This window comes from Rhipicephalus sanguineus, chromosome 2 (genome assembly GCF_013339695.2).
Source record: "Rhipicephalus sanguineus isolate Rsan-2018 chromosome 2, BIME_Rsan_1.4, whole genome shotgun sequence".
NCBI classification, from domain to species: domain Eukaryota; kingdom Metazoa; phylum Arthropoda; class Arachnida; order Ixodida; family Ixodidae; genus Rhipicephalus; species Rhipicephalus sanguineus.
The window spans coordinates 34,275,701-34,298,560 of record NC_051177.1 but is presented as its reverse complement, the minus strand read 5'-3'; the positions used below and the strand labels follow the sequence as shown (position 1 = coordinate 34,298,560).

General features: G+C 48.2%; 1 protein-coding gene across 7 annotated transcripts in view; it reads right to left on the bottom strand.

The window, feature by feature from the left end:
• Positions 1 to 22,860, bottom strand: part of LOC119382696 (protein kinase C and casein kinase substrate in neurons protein 1) — a 147,260-nt gene that overhangs the window by 97,211 nt on the left and 27,189 nt on the right. For 6 of the 7 annotated variants that reach the window (XM_037650508.2, XM_037650517.2, XM_037650519.2 and 3 more), the window contains exon 2: positions 4,828 to 4,896. The exons of the other annotated variant lie outside the window; for it this stretch is intronic. The gene's annotated coding sequence lies outside the window, so the exon portion shown is untranslated. The remainder of the gene's footprint in view (positions 1 to 4,827; positions 4,897 to 22,860) is intronic. 7 annotated transcript variants of the gene reach the window in all.

Below are 22,860 nucleotides of genomic sequence, written 5' to 3'. Positions count from 1 at the left end.
CGCATGCGGTTGCGCAGGAAGACGCTACGCAACGCTTAGACACAGGTGAGAAAAGCTGGAATATGATAACGACGCCAAGATGGCCAAGAAGCTGCCCCCAAATTCAGCGAGCCGCGTGTTCGTATGCCCGTAATTTTACCAGTTATACTAGCTTAAAGACCATAGCCTGCGCGTTTGCTCAACCCAGTTTCTACACCGATGCTATACACACCATGCTTCGGTAAATATTTTTCTACAGCATGCCCGAAGACCTGGCCTCAGACCTCTTGAACTTGAACTTTATTTCACATCTATGGTACAGCTAACAGGAACACTGACAAAAAGCCTAGCATAAGCCTTGCCAAAGCTTTGCATAATTTACGAAGTAGCGTCCACCAAGAAATTACGATCAGATTAAGCAAGCCTATGGGCAAACAGAAAATATTACAAAATAATAATAGCGCGATGGCGCGTGTGAGCGATATGTGCCTCATGCATTGCGCGAGAATGCGCTTTTTGTCTTGCTTTTTTTTTCTTTTTTTTTCTTGCTGATTGCTCTTCTGCCAAGCATTTAACAAGGTAGCACATATCGTGCCTATACATTCGCCTTACTTTTATAGCCACAACCAACTTTACATTTTCCATAATTTTTCATTTAAGTCCTTCGCACCGTACGATAACTTCCATTTTTACGGCTCGTCCCCGGCCTCCAGCGATCCCCCTTCGGCCGACGCACTAAATCACTCTTCGCTACACACGGAATCCGTTACGCTAAGCGCCGCCTTTCAGACGGCAAAAACAAAAGCCGCGCGCAGCGGCAAAACGAATTCAATTCAGCCGCCGGTCTGCCACGCTATAAATCGTCCCGGCACGCGCACATGCGGCGACCGTCGGTCCGGCAGCCTCCGCCGGGCTCGGTAGTGGTGGTCGCTATCGTCGATGTGGCGTATAAATCGCGCCGGGCCAGCCAGCAAGCCAGCTATATGCCATGGGGGCTGCAGTAGCAACAGCAGCGGCAATTCGACGCGCAGGGTATGTGGGCGCGTTACACTCTCCGCAACCTCCTTCGCTTCGCGGACTATATGGTATGAAGGGAGGACGTCCGATAGACGACATCCCATTGCGGCGGCGGCCCGGAAGAGACGACGGCAAAAGCGCCCGTCAATCGGGGTCAGCCGGCAACGTTCTCGCGTCACGTGAACATGCCCGCGGGGCAGACAGTCCTTTTACTTCTTCTTACCTCCAACCTTCTTTCACGTTTGGTCTTTCACCCGGAAGCGCTTGTCCAGCTATAGGAGAGAGAGTGCCCATCGATGGCCTGAAGCCTTTCTGTTCTCTGAGAGCAGTGTGAGAGACGTTGTATGGAGCTGCTGCGCCTTCCGACGCTTTCACGAACAGGCCGACGTCTCGCTAGCGGTTCGTTTTCGAGAGCTGTCACGCGCAGGCACGCAGGACCGCGGGAGGAGGACGTGACGGCGTGACCATTGAGTGGGGGCGACTTCGAACTTCGAAACGACCTCGAAGGAGGAGGAGGACCAGACAGACGCCTTGTAGGGCGCGGAAGACGTACGGTTGTCCTTCCAATCCACTGAGGGATTTTTCACTCTAAATGCACTTCGCCGTGCATAACTGACCACCCTCGTCGTTTAGAGAAGGGGGCATATACCGGCGGAAAAGCACGAAGCACCAACGCCAATCATGACAATGTGCTCTTACGTAAATGAGTTTATATCAGGGGCCCGCGGTCCTTAGGCTAGCGGCCCGCCACTTCAGAAGGAATAAAGTTTTGCGACTTTGCTAAATGATACTCGCATCATTTTCTCGCCTATTGCTATTGTTAACGCATTGTTTGTTCGTGTGAGCGACACAGACGAGGCTGCTCTCAAGCTTTCTTTCTTTTTCTTTTTTTTGACGTGATTCCCCCCATGCGGTCACCATGTATTGAAACATATAAGCGCGGAACAAAAATTCGATTTCAGAATCGGCGTCCAGGTTTTACTCATTCTTGAGATAGGTATCGATTCTCTAATCCATGAAGCTGAAATTCCTTCGTAAATGACCCATATATGAGATATGGGAAAACAATTCTTTCGAATGGCAACGTTATAGGTGACATATTAGTCAAGCTCTTCAAGCTTCCATCGTCTCCTGAAATTCTGTCTTGTGTAAATATAACGTGGGCTGTTTGAACACTGAAATAACCAAATATGAAGCAAAAGAAAGAAAGAAAGAAAGAAAGAAAGAAAGAAAGAAAGAAAGAAAGAAAGAAAGAAAGAAAGAAAGAAAGAAAGAAAGAAAGAAAGAAAGAAAGAAAGAAAGAAAGAAAGAAAGAAAGAAAGAAAGAAAGAAAGAAAGAAAGAAATGTGAGCAGTGCAATATAGTTATTTGACGAGGCTATACGCTTCGCAAACATGGAAGAGCTTCAGTTCCCGTGTACTGCTCTCCGGGTGCGTAGTAGACCGATTAAACCGATTACACGAGATTCTGGATTGCGAGCATTGCACGTCTACGTGAGTACTTGGGAATAGCTCCCGTTTAAACATAGAAGAGTAAGTGACTAAATGCATAAAGTTTTCTAGAACGGAGGGCGTCAGGTACAGTACGAGGTCATAGAGGAACGTAGCGAACTGCGAGAGGACACCGGGAACGACGTGGTACGCATACACGTTGCCCGACAGTATAAAAGACAAAAAAACTTTCAGTTTCCCTTCTAACCCTCCCCCCCCCCCCCCGCCCTCTCCTCTAAAGACGTGCTCTGAAATAGAGGTCTATCACGTCAGTGGACTCTCCGAATTGACATTACGGGCACGACAGGACCTTCGACGAAGACTCAAACTGTACGTATACCTGCGCCGACGTTGGGAGATAACCGTCCGCAAGACAAGGCACTTCGGCTAACCTTCGATGAGAGAACCTGGGGCCCCAAAGTCTAGCGGGGAAAACGCGAACAAATGTAAACAAATGAGAGAAAGAAGAGAGGTCAACCAGCACAGCCTATCGCTCAAGAATGGGGGAGAAAAAAAAAAAGAGCCTGTAACTCGAGGAAAGGTCGCTTGGTAAGTAAGCGCGGGCGGTAAGTGCACTTCCGTGCTAGACTCCGGCGATGCGTGTCTGCACACACGCAAGAAAGCAAAGCAGCGCAACGGCCGGCGGCCACGTGACAGCGCGCTTTCATAAAAGGAGGCGCCGGGCGCGGAAGGGCCGGCCGAGCCCTTTCTTTGGCGCGGCTGCGTGATTTCGATCCGCTCGCTGGCCCCGCGAAGCCTTTCACCGCCTACAAAGCGCGCGCGAAATGCGGTTGAGAGCAAAGAGATCGCCGCGGTGGGAGAAGGGATTCCTGACCCGACCCGTAACATAAAAGCAAAGAAAAAAAAAATAAAGAAGACTTGTCTTCCTATATAACTCGCCTGTTTTTTTTTTCCTTTTTTTTTTTTTACTCTGCAGAGATCAGCGTTCGGCGATCGTATACAACGCAAGTATCGACAAGAAGTGTCCCTGTACAGCGGAATAAACGATGTAGTGTCACGTTTCAGCCTTTCACTACTACTACTACTACTACTAGTAGTAGTAGTAGTAGTAGTAGTAGTAGTAGTAGTAGTAGTAGTAGTAGTAGTAGTAGTAGTAGTAGTAGTAGAGATGAAAAATCCTTGGACAGCGGGTGCGCCCCTGTTCAAGGACGTTTTCATTTCATCATGCCACCATCTTACCTTAATTTCTGTCTTGTTTGGGCGGCTACCAGTACTACTACTGGTAGTAGTAAATGGTTGCTTATTTGGATATATATAAAAAAAAAAACTTGCAAAGAAAAATGAAATTCTACTGTTTACCGAAGTGTAACTGCATAGTGTGAGTAGACACCAGAACGGCGGTCAGCAGCGGAGGTAAAGAAAAGGAAGAGAATTTAAAGGAACTGTTTATATATGCACATAACACAGCAGGGGTGGTCAAGTGATAGGGCGACCGCCTCCAATGCGGGAGAGGTACTGCAAAGGTTCAGGTGCCGCCGAGCACCCACCGGTTCTTCTGACGGGGAGAGAGAGAGAGGTACCCCGACGTGGCGTGGGTATACTTATCTTGATTACGTGGAGCTTCTGGAGCGACTTCCTCGAGGGAATCCAAAAAAGGAAGAAAAGTTCAAGGGAATTCGCAGAGCTGAAAATTCCTTCAACAGGGGGTATCGTTGGAGCGAAATGTTGCTACCTTGAAGACATGACCAGTTGTCGAAACGTCGGCTCTAGTAACACCTCGTGGTTAAGGATTTTTTTTTTCATCTTTCCTCGAGGGAGTGTCAGCCGGTCCCGCGAACCGGCATTGCTGCGCCATATAGCGCAGTCGGCTGGCAAGGCCGGAGCGCTCTGTTACATGAAGGAACTATTCACGACACATCAACGTGCGTCATCTTGTTTCACGATTAGCAGCTTCCACTGTGCTTCCGGAGATAAGCAGATCGCAATAAAGCGCGGGTTTTCACGGTGAGGCTGCACAACAATATGGTGGCCTCCGTGACGTCAATGTTTACACCCTATCACTGAAAAAAAAAAGAAAAAAAGGAGGAGGTATATATATATTTCGCGCCAATAAAACTACGGTAATAAAGGTCCATCTATGCAGCTATGGCGCACGAGCTGTTCGGATAATAACGCTATTCCGGCGCTTCGCGCCTGCTATACATTTCTGCAGGCTTTATGTGGGTAAGCCACTTTGCAGGGCAACAGGTTGAGTTGCCGCAAAATGCCCGTAAATGCGGTCGCAAAGCCGCCCATTCATTTATGCATGGCCTCTAAATGACGCGCACCCGAGGAGAATGACATTCTGCAAATAATTTTAAATGTTAAAAAAACTGCTTACATTTTCAATGACGCCGAAGAGAAGTTCCCACCGTGGCACGCACACTTCTTGGAACACCGTACCTCCAACCTGAAATCCGTGAGAATTCGTCAAATAACAGCACCTTTTTTAAAAGGACTCGCGAGACAATTTGTAGGCGATATCGTCGTTATTGAAGAAAACGCCTCTACAATGAAATGACCTGAATATATATGAAGGATACCTTACGTGCAGGGTATTCTTTCAGCGTTACGGCGCGCGACTTTTACAACGAAGTGACTTGTACAACGAAATATTTTGAAGGTATCGAACACCTTGTTACAATGACGTTTAATTTACAGAGGCGTTCAACTGTACGCTATAGCACGACCTCCATTCATGGGAGCAACCACGAGAGAGAGCCCACGTCTACCTTTTCATAGAATTACTGTATATGCTATCTGTAGGTAACAGAGCTGTGCATAGATCCGCCTAACAACCACGGCTGTGCGGTGAAGCCGAACTACCCTTTTTGCAGACGACATGCCCAGCGTGTCGCCGACTGACATCCCTGTCGTGTCGCCGACCGGCGGTAAACCTGACTGGCGATGATCAGTGTCAGTCCACTTGCCGCGGCGTAGGGAAATACAAACGAGCACCAGCTTCTCCGCAATGCACGGTTGACAGCGACATATGGAAGACAGACGCGCAACTATGATACCTAAACTTAGCATGTATACCAACGCCTCCTAGGCATTGCATATAGTGTATAACTGTCTTAATTCCCTCTTAGGAGCCATTTCTTCCAAGAATAGTCTCTTGAGAACGCGCACAGCTTCCAACAAGAAAGCCCTGGCCCCATACCCCTTTGCATAAAACAATATTCTATATCTGTCAAATACAACGCAGACACTACAGTGTTAAAAAAAAACGCATTTGCCCCACCCCTATTCTCGAAAAGCGCTTCCCAACGAACAACGTGTCGCCATCACGCACGGAATGCGCGAGAAAACGCGTGTAAGCACACAGCACATCATACACCTGTTTCACACGAGAAAGCTTCTCACGAAGGGCCGTGTCTTTCATTGAGCATAACGCACGGCTCCAAACAATGTGAACACGCGCAAAAGAAAGGCATCACGTCGTAGAGCGAGCTGAGCACGTATACCGTGTATACTGTATACTTCTACACGGCCTGCCACGTATAGAGTACACGCCAGCGAGCGTACGTTTCCGGGCGGTGGCAAGGCGTATGCGTACCGATACATAAGCAGCGCACGCATCCCGCGTAAGTGCCATCGTTGAAAGATAAAGCGAGGAGGAGGAGAAGGACGTGAAGTACACGTTCGTTAGCGCGCCATCAACGACGAGGCCTAGCGCGCCCCGATCGTCAAGGGCGGGGACAGGGACGCCGTCCGTCACCCGCCCACACGATGGCGAGCAGCATTGACGGCACGATGCGCAGCATGCAACGTCATGCACTATAAAAGGACGGGGATATTCCCACGCTTAGGAAGCGCGTTCGAGTTTATACGGGTGCGCTGAAAAATACGCGGACAGCGTATGGAGAAAAAAAAAAAGGAAAGCGTATGCTGAACTATGAGCTGCGTGCGTATATAGATACTGTATGGACAAGTTATATGTACACAGTTCTGAGCAAAAGTTCGAGGACCACGGCACCGGCAAAATGTGAAAATTTCTCCTAAAAAGTATACAGCTCCACAACGAATAGAATTGCTTCCATATACGCTGAATTGGACGAACATCGGAATTTTGGCTGAACAACTCGATGTCAATTAGCATATTCAAGCTGCAAATGTAAAAATTTGTATGCTAATTTGTTTTATATTATGCCTGATTTGCAAGCAACTTCTTTACCCACCCCTGCAATGTCTCGCAATAAGACGGCAGTGTATGTAAATAAATAAATAAATAAATAAAGGAAAGAAATCACGGCACCAATTTATTCGCAAACTTTTGCTCAGACAGCATAGAAAGCCGTCGAGGAAGTGCTATGACGTAAGTACGTATGCAGTACGTTGTATGAGCGTTGTTTTACGCGAAACATTCTGTCTGTCGTCCCTCCTGCGCTCTTTAGGCATTTGCTATAAGGATGTAATACCAACTAGACCACCTACATACATCCTATTGCTACATGTATACGACATCCAGAAGAAAGCTTGAATTTGTGCGCTTGCGTTCTGCTATACGTACATTGCTGCTAAAGTACACGATAGCTCAGCTGACAAAGTGCACAAACATCTGTCCTCGTTTCAAGTTTGAAAATGCATATACACAATTCCGAGCGTATACTGGGCAATCAGTAAAAAAGAAAAGTATAGTATACAACAAGTGCCCCATTTCGAAACGAAGACTTCGCATAAGCCTTAATACTGAGTGATTAGCTTGGCGCCAATTCTCGTGCGATTGACGGATCCGCGTTGGCAAGAATAAAGAAATGCGCGAAGCTAGCAACTGTATTCACTGTGACGACACTACCGACGTCCAAGAATAAGCCCTTAACGAGCCCGATCGAGTGGTCGCTACAGCAGCTACTATGGGCACCACGCATCATTACACCAAATGGCAGGCCGGCAGCGCATCTTGCGTAACGTTCATGGCAGGTGCTGTGCGTCATACTGCGCTAATATATCGTGTTCATTCGTTACCAGGATTTCAAAAGACGACGCTCCATGCATTAGAAGGACGACAAGACGAAGATATTTGAACAACCTATGATCCGTAACAATTTAATGCAGCGCTTTTGTATGCGAAATCACGTGTTAGCGTAACAACATTGGCGTAGCCAGAGGGGGGGGGGGGAGTCATACACCCCCAATATTTTTTTTTAATTTTGCATGTGTGCATATACACGCACAAACATACATATAGCGTGGTTCCACCCCCCCTCACCCACACACACACACACAACCCACACACACACACACACACACACACACACACACACACACACACACACACAAAAGAAAATTCTGGTTGCACCTCTTCGTAACAGCAATACTAAGCAGTTCCAGCACTAGTTACGTGCTAGCACGGCCAGAACAGAAGTCGCACACGTATAAGGTTAGGCTCTAAGCAACACAACCGGGTGTAAACAGGCGATATACGTTCCTTGCTTAACCCTTTTTTGCCCGAACGCTCGCAGCGCTGGCTCGAAGTTAAAATTTTCGCGTTTTCGCAAGAACTGTGCCGCCACGCAGAAGCCAGTCCATCTCAGCGAATTGGAGACAGGCGAACGGGGCGATAGTTGGGAGCGACCGACCGAAATCCGCGCCCTCGGGAGGCTTCGACGCGGGCGAAATGGCGCGACGTACACGCGTACGGCGGCTGGCTTTTCGACGTCGTCCCACGCTGCGCGCAATCAGCGCCTCTCGATCGACCGAGACACGTGGCCCTTGCGCATTCCGGCCCCCGCGGCGCCATGTGGGTCACAAACGCCGGCTGATTGCGGCGCGCGCCCGCCCGCAGAGGCGACGACAATAACGTGGTGATAGACACGCGCGCACCACACACAGCCTCACAAACAAACCGTGCAGCAGCGGCAAAAGCGGCGAAACACGTAACAAGCGCAAATCGACAGTACACAGAGTAGGAGCGGACAGACGCTCGTGCCACTTCCTATCGTTCGGTAGGGTGTTTCAGCGTCAATTAGCTTATGGAAAGTTACTCGAATAGATGGTTAATATGGCATATTATACGCGCCTTTAACTCTCCCCATCGTACAAATTTTCCATGAGCGCTTGTGGTGAGCCTATTTATCTTTCCTGCGTTCTTCTTGCGCTCTAAGTTTCTAATATGCAGTACGCACTCTAGAGCCATTCTGTATAAATCGTCTTCGTCATCATTATCGTCAGTATACTTACTGGCTGGCGCTCTGCTACGTGGCCGAATAACAGACGCCATTAATTTATACCTTGGCAATACAAGTTAAGGCGCAATATATGCTGCAATAGACACCGCAAAAATTCTAGAGCGCTCGTCCTTGCATGCTCTACGTTTACGACTGTTCCAGTACAGTTTGCGCTGCTTAAAATACAATTATTAATTGCAATGAAAGCTAAGGGTTAGGGCGCCAGCCAATCAAACCATCTAAAGCTGTCGATTCACGCAGTTTTCAGACACATTGTTGCAGTTTCCGCATGATATACGAACTGCACACTTTTGCGTGCTTAGGTAGTGCAGCGAATACATCGAAATGAAAAAGAAAAAAAAGAGAAACAAGGATAAAGGCAGTTACTCCGCCATTTATCATCGCCGAACCGCGGGATCAGGCTAATTTGAAAAGGTAACGGAAGGATTATGATGGGGCGCACAATGTATGTAATACAAAGCCTCACGTATGCGTACTTTGTCAAACACCGGCAGCCGCGGTTTACGTTTCCGAACGGATGGCGGGACCAGCATAGCTTTTCCCTGTACTGCACGCATTTAGCGACACGCGCATGCACGGCTTGAGCACACGAGGGCGGCCGCGCAATCAGCGACGTTGAGCGATGGAAGGCAAAGGAAACGGGCCGTAATCGCGGGCACGGCCGATAATTTTCTCGCCCGCGGCCAGGGCGCGAACGACGGCGCCTCGCAGACGACACAACGCACGTACAGACGGGACAGCGGCGGGAGAGACGGCAAGCGCGCGCGCTGACGTGACTCGCGGTATGGGTTACGACACGTGTATATGTACTGCGCAGTGTAATACGCGAACGACACCGCCACTCGATTAGTGGGCAATAAGGGACGACCCGCTCCACGGAAGTGGAAATGATGGAAGTCTCGGAGTCGTCGGAGAAAGGAGATTATAAGAGAAGGCGCAGTCGCGTTGAAAGTGGGAACTCGCGGGAAAAGATGGGAAATAGGGACGTCGTGATGGACGTACGAAGGCTTGGATGGAGCTTTCGCAGTTGCTGTGCATGGCATACACACACACACACACACACAATATATATATATATATATATATATATATATATATATATATATATATATATATATATATATATATATATATGTGACGTATAAAGGCAGTGATGTCTGGTAGAAGCCGACGAGGAAGAAGTGACTCGTGCGATAGAATAAAAGTATGGCGTCGGTGCCGCTGGACGTCTCCCATTCATAGCGTCACACAAGTCGACAGGATGAAGACCTGGCAGCCACTTCATCAGCCACACATCATCAACATTCCCAACAAGACGCCCTGACCACATACAGACCATCTGAGCAGATCATCGCTGCACACAGCGACCACCATCATGGCAGCATCGTTGGCAGGCCTTGCCATCCCACAGTACGCCGGATCAGCGGACGATGGACCGGTAGAGGAATGGTTCAACCTCTTCGAACACCACGCTACCGCTGCATCATGGACGGAACGGGACATGGTCGCAGACTTCAACAACTACGTCACCGGTGAGGCTTTCAAATTTTACCTCACACATATCTTTCAAAACGATGAATCTTGGCAAAAAATCAAAGAAGAAATGATCATTCGATTTAAAGAATACGATGAAGACTTGACCATAACCAATCAGTTGGAGGCCTTTCAACTCGCTCGTCACAGTAACGAAGAACCTTCACGCAGCAAGCATTTTTGCCACACAAAGCCTCATGTGAGAAAATCGTTGCCTATGGCCCCATGTTATGAACGTTCTGATAACAGAAAGCGCATTCGAATGCCGAGAATGAATGCCCAATTTTCAACAGACAAAGCAAGGCCCCAGCTCACTAAAACGCAACCATGGCTTTTGCCGAAAAGACCCAGCCTTCCACCGGGCTTCTCATCTGCTCAAAAATCGGCATCTTCTACCTCTGCGCTGCACCAAGCTACACGAGACGTTATTGAACCACCCAATGCAGCTGATTCGTCGTTTAGCATACGTGACGCACCACCTGGATTTGCATCAAGTGGCTCTTATGTTCTTCGTAACGACTGCCACATACATCAGAAGGTCATTACGTTCACGACAGATGAGCTGACGCGTCGGGAAAGTAATCGACCAAGCCACGACCTTTCTCTTCAATTGAAAGCATCAGAAGAGCCTGTTTCTGTTATTCCGCAAAAAGACGAAGATTCGGAATTGGGTCAAGCCATGTCTGTTGCGGTAACTTCCAGCGCTCAACCACCGGAATGTCGAAGCGATGTGGATTCACCATACAGCGCCAGTTCCAACAATGGAAACAAAAGCGCAGGTGTGACTTCCGTCGACACAAGCTCCTTTCAGACAACTAACTCCGGTGAACGGTTTATTATTACTGAAGCCCCAGATCCACTTGACATCTCGTGTCGCATGCATGTCCCACAATCGGATTTGACATCACCTCACGGTAATATTACCGATAAACCTGACGACACACCTCAAAAGATGCCTACACTCACTCTCAACGAGCTGGTGAACCTGCACGAAGCCAGACCATACGACGACTTTCCAGAGCATGGTTTTTCGTCGGATGTTCTCAGATCGATAGCTCCGCAAAGTGACACGCATTCACAATTGACCCTGCCTTCACAGCCTGACAAGCAATACAACAGCTCACCGTGTACCAGCTACCTAGCGGACGTCACATCAACTTGCGAAAAAATTCAGAGTCATGTTCATAAAGGGCTCCCTCATCAGCGAGACCAGCACAAGCAAGTGGACGAAATCAAACTACAGCACACACTTCAACATGGGCGACGACGAAAGAAAACGTCATCGAAACCTCGGTCACGCCTTAAAGAAATTATTCTGAAAAGAAGCCCGAGGAGAAGACACCGCCGAAACACCGCCCTTCTGCACCAACGATCAAGATTGCACCTTCGATCTAAACAACTGCGACATCATCGCACAAAGCTCTCAAAAAGACATGAAACCACCCCTTCTACTCTGCAGGAAGAGAGGCAGCGCCCAATCAGCCTCAATCAACGGGCACGCGAACTGCATGCACGGCTTGTGTACCACTCACAACGAAGAATACGACGTCTACGAAATCCGAGGTGTCGATCCTGCAAAGTCTTCGAACCTGGTCCATTCCTCACTCAAATACCAGCTATGTCATCATCAGTGTCAACGTTCAAGGCATACTTGTGTTGTCCCGAGCGCAACAGCCAGCCTCGCCCCCCAGAGCTCTCCTTGATATTCCTGGACTGCTGGCCTCTCCTGTGAATCTCTATGTGCTAGCTTTACGGAACTCCCTTGTGACATCGAACTACTCCGCGTTTGGACATTTTAGCTTTAACACTCTGCTTGCTCATGTTTTGTTAAACTCGCGCATTCTTTCGGGGGGAGGGGGAATCCTGTGACGTATAAAGGCAGTGATGTCTGGTAGAAGCCGACGAGGAAGAAGTGACTCGTGCGATAGAATAAAAGTATGGCGTCGGTGCCGCTGGACGTCTCCCATTCATAGCGTCACACACACACATATATATATATATATATATATATATATATATATATATATATATATATATATATATATATACAAATTGCAAGGTAAATGGAACGCACCGACTGCTTAATGCGATTTAGTTTGATGGCGTAAAAATACTGTGCATAATTTAAATAGGACAGAAGTTCACGTTAGGAAAACAGCTGCTGCGATGAAGTCAAGTCACCTTAGTCGAAACGTTGGCGCAAAAGCGACATTTCATCATTAGAACACCTCGCGAAAATAATTTAGCATCATAGGCGTATACATCTATAGTTACTCTCGTGTATTGTGTATGCCGCCACTCGCTCAGTTATTAGAACCGTTAGCACTTCCTACATGCACGCGCCGATTGTACATACACTCTGCCTGCTTATGCTCACGGTTCCTTTATACACCGCAAAAAGCAGAACATCCCGCTTCGTTTTAAGTGCGTATAGCACTTTAGGGGCCCGGCTTGTCGTCCATCTATATATACATCATGTGCCATGATCACGCTTAAAATCAAGTGGTAATTACAGGCTTAAAATTACGCGAGCAATGCTCAAATACGGGCCGCTGACAACCTGCGGCTGACACCGGCCCCGCGCAAGAGAGGGCGCCACCGCCTCGCCAGGCACTCGATTGCTCCTCTCACCGGCGCTTCTCCGGCGCCGGTGTTACGAACTACTGCGAGACATCACTCATAGACAGAGACTAACAACACCGCGACGGGAATAGCTGGGTGCCCGTGCGACGCACTTCCTCAGATTTCAAAGTAGTGGAGCTGCATTTAGCGCAGACTTTAGAACATCACCAATCGCTACACAAGAACGACATTAGCGCTGGATTCGAACTATACACTTAGCGCTGGATGTGAAAAAAAAAAAAAACGACAAAGCTTGCGCGCTGATCCCCAGATATTTCTCGTTTCTACTCGTCTCCATGCATTCTAATATTGAGGGTCAGTCGCGTTTTCTTTTTTTTTCCCCTCGTCAGCACAAATACAGAACGAAAGCTTGCGTTTGCCTAAAATGCATGAACACTGTTCTATCTTTAAAAAATTCGCGGAAGTTTGTTATCTTAAGAACAAGCGTCAACTGCCCTTTTTTGGAATTGTTCACCCACAAGGGCTTCGCATATGAACGTCGGAGAGAAATTCTACGAGTGATCCTGAACCCGAAGCATGAGTACGGACAACTCATTCGTATGGATCAAGATCTATACTGCGCACTATCCGCTGAGGAATGCCACAAAACCAAGGACAAGATCAGCGAAGACACCACAATATACTAATCAATATAGCACGTACAAAGGTCGCGTGTAGAGGCCACGGCACGAACCCTTAGCGGCGCACCAACCTCGCTGCCACGGGATGAACAACCAGCATCCTGTGCATTACTCATCTGCCACCATGCAGCGTTTCTCCCCCTCCCCTCCCCTCGCAAATTGGGAGCGCCGAAAGCAGTTTCCGTTGACGCCCACCGTTTTGACGCATGACATCAAGGCACGACTGCATCCTCTATGTGTAGCATAACCGTCATGCCTGACAAAGCTTCGACACACACACACACCACTATACTGTAGCTCATAGCCATAAACCCAGCCCCCCCCCCCCCCCCCCCGAAGCGCAGCATTCTCATTGATGTCGAGAACACGTCCCTACAACGTTTTATCGTCTTTCGTATAAATGGGCTATAAAAACGGGCAAAAGCTGCGGCGCCCAACACTACCCTGTTTACTACATAAGACAAGCAATTTATGGGGTCGCGTAAGCGCTTCGAATTGATAACCGCAGCTTGCAATGAAAGTCATTTCTCGCTGCCGGCTAGCTCTGGTATTCAGCCAAGATTACTACCTAACTAAGCACGAAGTAGGAAACACGAAGTTTATCCAAAATAAGAAGAAATGCGATGTTTGAAGGATATAGACAAACTATGCTATACGACAGCGTGTATGGCGCGGATTAAAGCCGAGTCTGATTATGGTGAGCCTATCTAGCCGAGTTCTTCAAGCACATACACACAATATATGTGTGTGTGTGTGTGTGTGTGTGTGTGTGTGTGTGTGTGTGTGTGTGTGTGCGTGTGCGTGTGCGTGTGTGTGTGTGTGTGTGTGTTACACTATACAACTCGTTGTTCCGGTGTAATACAGAAAACGCGCAAGAAAGAAAGGCGGGCCTACAGCGACGCCGCACCCGTTGAAGTTTCTATACACTTCGGAGAACTTACCCGCACCAGCAGCTCGCCATGACGTCACTGATTTTGACAACGTCTGCTCTAACTGGCCAGGTTAACTTCTTATGGCTAAAGATCAACGCATTAGTGTTTTAAAGCTAACAAGCGATAGATTTATTAAGTTTCGTCATTTTTTTTTGTTTACTTCGCCAAAACGGCTTGAATACTAGAAGACGCAATAAAGTATCACGTCACATCGTGACGAAGTGCACTTACATTGAGCTGCGCGTTAAAGAACACCAGATAGGCACAAATTCCAGAGCTCTCCATAACGGCGTCCCTCAATCATATTGTGGTTTTGGGACGTAAAACCCTAACAATTAATGTATTCTAAGTTGAAGGTGCTGTCATTTAGCTGTGAAAATCGAAAAATGAAACCTTTAAGTCTTCGTGGCGCATATTTAAGAAGCTTACTATCGCTAATTTAAGTAAGTAGTCTCGAAACATGAATTTACGAATGTAAACATATTGACACGTGCATTCTGTGGGTTTCTAGCTGTTGCGCGGCTACAGGTTCGCTGTAGCCGTGCAACAGCCTTTTGCGGAAGTTGACTTCACTTGCCGTGCGCGGTTTGTGCCTCTATAAGTTCATGTTTCCGTCCAATGAACTTTCAGCTGTGAGTGCGGCACTCTGTGTCTTCCCTCTCCTTCTTGTCCTAGCTTTCTTCGTGCGCTGTTTTTTTTTTTTTTTCAAGAAAATGAACGAGCACTAACTAGCGCAACTTGACATTTTGTTTCAGTTTCTCCTTTTATTTGTGCGCGACGGAGGATCCGCTGGTGGTGGGAAAAGAAAAAAACGTTCTCATCGATCGGAGCCGTTCTGCTGCTAGCCGTGCTCTCGGTTATTTTCTATTTATTACCGTGAAAATATCGAGGAACGTGTTTTATGTAGCTAGGCCTGAGAGCCACCTAATGCACAACAGCTCCCTGTTCCACCATTATCCCGCCAGAATACAGCGACCGACACGTAGTCGGGTCAAGTTCACGTATACCGTCTCAGACAGCAGAGCCATCCAAAGATTGCAGTGCGATCGGTCACTACGTATACACCTGCTGCAGGACATACGTATACACACGACATTCCTTATGCGCAACGTTGGTAGCATAAGGACTCTTGAAGAGCTCTATCGACAAGGACACTCGACGTGCCACTGCTCCGCATTGTGTGGCGCCAAACTCCGATACAGTTTCCTCGACGAAGGCCTTGCTCTTTCGCAACCCAGATTAAGAACGTCGCCTGCCGCCACGCTTATCGCGGTCGCCTGTTGACGCAGGATGCGTGCGATAAGCGTCACGAAAAGCGATAAGGATGGCAAGTGCCTCTTTTCGCACCCCCCCCCCTACCGACGCTCATTCATCTACAATATTTTTTTTTTATTTATACATACTGCAGGCCACATTCGGGCCCAAGCAGGAGTGGTAACGAAAAAAAATCTTCATATTACATAAGTGACAAACGTGGTACATGGTCATTCAAAAAAGAAAATAAGTAAAAGTACAAAGAAATAGTAATCACACAACGTTTCTTTCCGCACACATAAGTTCAAAAGATACAAAGTGAATCGTGCGACATTGGATTGTGAACACTTCACACACCAAAGTTGATATTTGCAATAGCATTAACAAATGCATCTGCTGAAGCCGAGGAAACTGCACTTTCGGGAAGTGTATTCCAATAGTCGATGGCGGCTGGAAATAGCGAGTACTTGTGCGAGTTTATGTGGCTTACGGATTGTCTCAGCATTTTACTGTGACCCGTTCGAAGGGAATGTCTGGTGACACAGTGTAGGTATGCAGATCGATTTAATCTAAAGTGTCCATGATAGAGCTGAAAAATAAATTTTAACCTTGATATTCTGCGATGAACTAGCGTCTGTAGATTAGCTTTCATAATTAACTGGCTAACGCTGCTCTTTCTTGAATAATCTGAAAAGGTGAACCGAACCGCCAGTTTTTGTACTCGCTCCAATTTATCGATATGGTGTGGGCTCCAAACTGAGTCCGCGTACTCTAGGCCAGGTCGCACTAAACATTTGTATGCTTTCAATTTGACAGATGATGACAGATGATATACGATGGAGCTCCAGCTTAGACGAGATAAAGAAAAAAATAATAAATATTAGGCGTTTTAATAGCCAAGAGTACGCTCTGATGATGAGCCGAACCGCATATGGGGAACTCTGAATTACTTTTGACCACATGCTTTCTTTTAATTAGTGCATATTATTCTACATATGCAAAGGCGCTGATAAATATAAGAAAACGCATCCGCGGAGTCATGATTGATCACGGTCATCATGATTGACGTAAATACATAATATAGCGGAACAAAACAAGGACAGAGAAAGATGTTAACTGTACCATCATTGACGGCCTGATTTATGCCCACTGCAGCTCGAAGGCCTCTCCCGATGATATCCAACGTACCCTATCTTACGCGAGACGATCCCATTTTATCATGCTTGCGAACTGCTCAATTCCGTGCCTCCACATAACTGGCCGCCGTCCTATATATAGGCCTATATGCACTCACGTCGAACTTCCTGCGCCTTTCATTTCCTTTTCGGCCACGCAATTACTCCTCGAAGGAAACAGACTACTCCTCGAAGGAAACAGACTGGATAACATCACGACAACGAACTCGTTGGCATAACATCACTTCGAAGCTGTAATATTAATTGCGTTTTTTTTCCCCCTCTCTCTCTCTTGCCTTGTATGGCTTCCGCGACTACTGCACCCGCTCTATACATATATGCCCGAAACACCGACAATACTTAGACGGCGCAAATAATTATAAAAATGCATCACGTGTAATATTTAAAAAAAAAGCAAAACGAAATACAACGGACCATCACAACGCTCCAGACAGCAGTAGTTAGTGATTATGTCTGCGCAAAAAAGAAAAAAAGAGAAGTGAAAAGAAAAGAAAAGAGAAGAAAGGACAGAAAAAAGGGGGGGGGGGGGGATAGGAGAATATATATGCGGCGGATATATGCTCATTCGCCTCGAAATCACGCGCGTGCACCCCGCTCGGCTTGACGCCTATCCGCACTTTGTACGCTCCTTGCCTTGGCTGCGCTTTCACTTTTTCTTCGCCTTTCTTCTTCAATTGCACTTTTTCTCTCGAAAGCCTGGCAGCACGGTAAGGCACGCAAAACCAAAAACTCGCGCCCCACAACGCGGTGACGACACGCCATGGCGGCGCGGCGCGCGTGCGTGTATGCAGTCACGAGTTCGTGTGTCGCCCCTGAGCGGATTCCCGCGAAACAGCGAGAAAAAGGGGAAAAAAAAAAAAACGAACGTTCTTCTGTGTCTGTCCGGACGAAGCGACAGGCACATCGCCACGAATGCACCGCGACCCCCCCGAGCGTAATACAAATGGACCCCCCCGAGCGTAATACAAATGAAGAAATGGCGGACGCTGCAGACGCAACCTCCGCGTTCTCCCCGACGCATTCTCGCAAGCCTGCAGCTACATAGTCAGTCGTTGCTCACATGCGTCGAGGCGTACGCGGCGGATACGCCTCGACGCGAGTCTGCCCACCATCCGGCGGCCTCTACACACACGAGGGAACAACGATCTGCACAGCCGAAAGCGGCGTGATAAGGGCTGTTAATGTGATTTAGGCTAATACAGACATGCATGGGCTACACCTTGGAACGGGAAACAATCAGCGGGGATATAGTGGTAAGTGCCAGATAAACGCGTGAGCATTACCTTTAATTACCTCCAAATCAATTAGCTTGACAGTCACTGGGCAACCATAGCCAAGAGTGCTGGTACTCCGCAAAGAAATACAGGAAAGTTTGGCCTGGTGCACGACTGACCACAGCGCCAATTACGATTAAGGAAAAAAAATCACAGCATATCCACGGGGTGAATGATGATGAGTGGGGCGAAGCTACGGAGGGAATCATCTGTAAACCGTGAAACTCTTCCGTGAAATGCGCCCAGTACATAATATAAAGAGTGTGAAACATCGTGTATATATTAAACATCAAACTTTTATTGTACTGTTGGTTTACGTGGTCCCTTCATTATCACTTGTGATCGGTGAAATGCAAGGAAGAAGTCCGCTCCCGAGCGAAAGAGCGCCAAGAGCGACCGCATTCCCCGCTCGCCCTGTGCGAATTAAAGGCAAGGCTAGAGGGAAGACAGGACGCGCGTTCCACGACGCGAGGTCGGTAGCATGCCCAACGAAAGCCAACGGAACGCGATCGTGCAAGTGCTCCGGCTTCGCATCGCCTCATGGTTCCATTTAGCGTCCCAAAACCAAACATATTGCTCAAGGTGTGCCTTGCGTTTTTCGTAGAAATAATTTCTTTATCATGTACATTAAGACGAAAAGTTGAAAGCTCACTAGAGTGTATCGCCCGCAAAGTATGTCTTTTAGTGTGATTTAACTCTCGTACGGCAGGGTCCTCGCGCCGTTGCCGGTCCACCTCGCCCGTTGACGATCGGGCGAGGTGGCTAAATACAACTACTACTACTACACTTTAAGAAAAACATCTGGCGTTCTTTCGTTCTGCTTTTACAAAACATCTGGCGTCTTTCGTTGGTTTATTTCATCAATCAACGGCGTTTTGAACAAAATTTTTATTGTTTAATCACGCACAGGAGAAATCTCACCAGGCACTACCTTGGAGGTAAACAATGGCTGCTAATGGCAATGAGAGACAGAAGAAGTCGGCTTTTAGCTAACACTTACACTTCTACTTCTACTAACGTTTCCTACTGGAACATGCCAATGGCTGCTAATGGGGAATGAGAGACAGAAGAATTCGGCTTTTAGTTAACGCGCACGCTGCGAATGTTTTATTGTTCAACAACGCACAGGAGAAATCTCCCACCGGCACCACCTTGGAGGTCAAAGCGTAAGACTTGTTACTCACTACTACGACCACGACGACTACGAGGGACGAACGGGTGCCGCCTCAAGGAGCTTCGCCCCTAAAACGAAGTCCTTTGACCCTTGTGAGTCCCGGCTTGCCAAGCAGGTGTCTTTAAAGGGACACCAAAGGCAAATAACAATTTATGTCAGAGTGAAAGCTCAATGTATGACGTCTAAAACGGCAATATTGTGGCGGTAAGAGGCGGTAAGAGACCCAGCACCTCCACCAAATATGTTGCACGAAGAAAACAGGCACACGAGTGCAGAGGTGGTGTATTTACAACAAATATAGCTGGTGCCCAAGCGGCGGTAAGAGGCGTCGTCTTTCTCTAATCTGCGCCAGCTTCCTCTTTCTTTTCACCGCCACAATATTAATAGCAGTGCCGTACTTACCGAGATCAAGCTAAATGTATCACACGATGAGCGCCACGAGCGGAACATTTTGGAAATGATCCCGATGACGTGAGAGAGTTCGACTACAATTAATCACTCGTAATCAAACCAGCTGCAATAAAAAAAGAACCTTCCGTGCATCAAAAGACGTAATAAAACGCTGTTTGTTCATTTCCGTTTGATCCATGGAAAAAAGAACCTCTTTGGCGTTGCCATGGGGAGCGGCGCGCGTGGTTGAAAGGTTTCGTTTTCGCCGAACTGCGCTTCGCGCAGCACCCTGCTTCGCTCACGCGGTCGCGTCTCAGCGTGTGTTTTGCACGCTCGTGAAAGTCGCTCTGACAGAAAGTTCGACAAAATGCCGCATGCATGTGATGTTGCTGGATGCTCGAATGGCGCACGCTGCCAGTGCACGCCGCCGCGCAGTAAAAGCGGGCAACGTTGGGCACGGCAGCAGTGGCGTGAGAAAGACCGCTTTCAGGCGGGTGATTTGAAGCGCGTTAACGTGATGCGGACCACTAAAAGGTGATTTTATTTCAAAATAAGCGCTTCCTTGGCACAAAAGTAGCACTACAAGGTTTCTGGACCGTTATTTCAACAATCAACGCCGACTTAATATTTGCTTTAGTGTCCCTTTAGAGAGACACGTGAACTATCTTTGGACAGGATTATTATACTCTCGCCATAGAGTCGCGGGACGCAAAAGAGAGTTAACGCGTCTCTTTAAAGAGAGTCATATACGTGGCGAGTCAGGACTCATAGGAATGAGTAACACTTCTTTTTTCTTAGAACGTCAATGTGATTGCGATAGTAAACGCGTTAGCATTGCCTTCAATTAGCTATAATTACTTCAATTACATCGATAGCCAACAGCGCTGGTGCTCCGCAATGAAAAACAAGGAAGCACCACCTAGTGTACAATTGACTACACCCCAAATTGCAATTAAGAAAAAAAAAACTCGCCACCCCGAGTCCAATCCATATTACCCGGAGTCCTTCAGTATATATATCTCTGGTAGAAGGAAGAGCGCATTCGGCCAATACACGGAAGTTCATCGCGCATGCGTCGGCGAACATGCGGAATTCACGAAGTATATAAAGTATATATTGCGAGCGCATATAGGCAGGCGACGTTATCAGTTTATAAGCGAGGTATGCATGCACGTACAGGGGCGTATAAAGAAGTGTGCGACGACGCGGGCCACACCTGCGGCGACACAGGCGCCGACCGCCGCGAGTGCAAGCATCTACACTCTCCAGCGTGCAAGAAGTGACAATAACAACAACAAGCGAGAAGGAGCCGAAAGGTGGGCGAGAGCAGACTCCTCGGAAAAAAAGGAGTTTCTCGCCAGCGTTAAGCACCGGCCCATGCACATGGACGGTGGGCGAAGGAAGAGAGAATCCGCTCGGTTGCACAAGGCGGGCTCGTTCAGCACGCGTACGTAAGACTTCTCGCCAGCCAGCCAGCTAGTTCTTTCCACAACACACGAAGACGCGCGCCGCGCGTGGGAGCGCGCTAGGTGCATTTCTCATCACTTCGCGCAGCGGGAAGGCTGAGAGGCGCCAGAAGAAGTGCTCGCCGAACAGTCGACATCCCCAGCTATTCAAAACACGCAAAAGCAACATATTCAAACATGATGTTTAGGTAGCATATAGCATACGAAACGCGCAAAAAGAAAGAACCAAGTCCGTTGGCACACGCGTGCCGCTTTTCCATGGCGCACCCCCAGTGCTATAATGTTCGGGTGTGCAAATAAAAAGAAATTCACGCGGTCCCTTCGGTATTTGCCCCAAACTATTCGAAGGTGAAAATCCACCTTTTTATTCTCGGTCGATTGACCCGTATTTGACAAAGCGACGACGTCATCACGTGACATCATGTTACGCTACGTCATAGCGACGTCATGATGACGTCACACATTTTGGCGAGCTGCGGCGTCACGCGTCACTGTTTTTGGCACACTCGTGTTGACACCGCCGACGGTCCCTTTGCGCTTGATGAGGCATCTAAGGCTTTCGCCATAAACCGAAAATCGCCTGCGCGGTTATGAGGAGGAAGGAGGGGCTCGCCCACTGAGCGATATTAATCTTTCCTCGAAGCTTCCATTCAGACAGACACTGCACCGCCGCTGAGGGCGATGAAGACGTCGAGGTTCGAGATGTTTTGTTTTTCTTATGGTTAGATCACATTATTGTTACCTACTGCTGCAATGTATAGGAATTTGTGACATGATGTACACGAATGCACCGTGTTCACGACACCGAGGCACGGCACTCAGCGAGGCATCGCCAGAACGGACTCCCTTCGCATCGCGGCGGCGACAAGATATACACGCGGGTTATATATCCGCGGGGCTCATGCAGCCAGTCGTCGAGAGAAAGAGAGGGGGAGGGGGGAGAGGTGACCCCGCGGCGGTTACGCACGAAGGAGCAGCGCACGGCGAGGAGCTTTTGCTAGTTCCGGACTTTCGCGCCGCGCCGGATTTTTTGCGAGGATCTGACCTTGCGTGCACGCGCGTGCACCCGTCGTCTCCCGCTGCGGAAGCTGAATGAAGGTGTCCCGAAAATGACGAAACGACGTCAGAGTGAGAGAACGATAACATAGCTCACGAATGCTGGACGGAACCGCCACGGTTATGCAGCTTTTAGGATGAGACGTGTCAAGGTTGTAAAGAGAGAGGACAAAGATTCAATGCATATACATGCATGAATAAATGAACGAAGTTTTATTCCACGCTCCAGGAGGAGTAAGGGGAGTGCAGGCGAAAAGCCACGATGCTGTAGCTCGAGTGCGTACCGGATACTTGGAGCAACAGTGCGCGACAGGGCGTAGCCAGAATTTTTTTTTTTTTTCGGGAAGCAGGGGGTGGCGGGAGGGGGCTTGAGCCACCCGTTATGCATATTCACGCGTGGATTTGTACGCGTACATATACAGCTGCAAAACTGAATATTTTAGGGGGCCTAACACCCGCCCCCCACCCACCTCCCTGGCTATGCCAGTAGTGCGCGATAAAAAACGGGATTTCAGTTTCAAAACTAAAGGAAAATACGTTTGAGGGAACGTACAGTGTGAACGGAATACAGGCTGCGTAAAATAGGAGTCATGCTGCAATTCCTTACAGTCATGTGCGCTTGAGCGAGTGTGCGTGCGTGCGTGT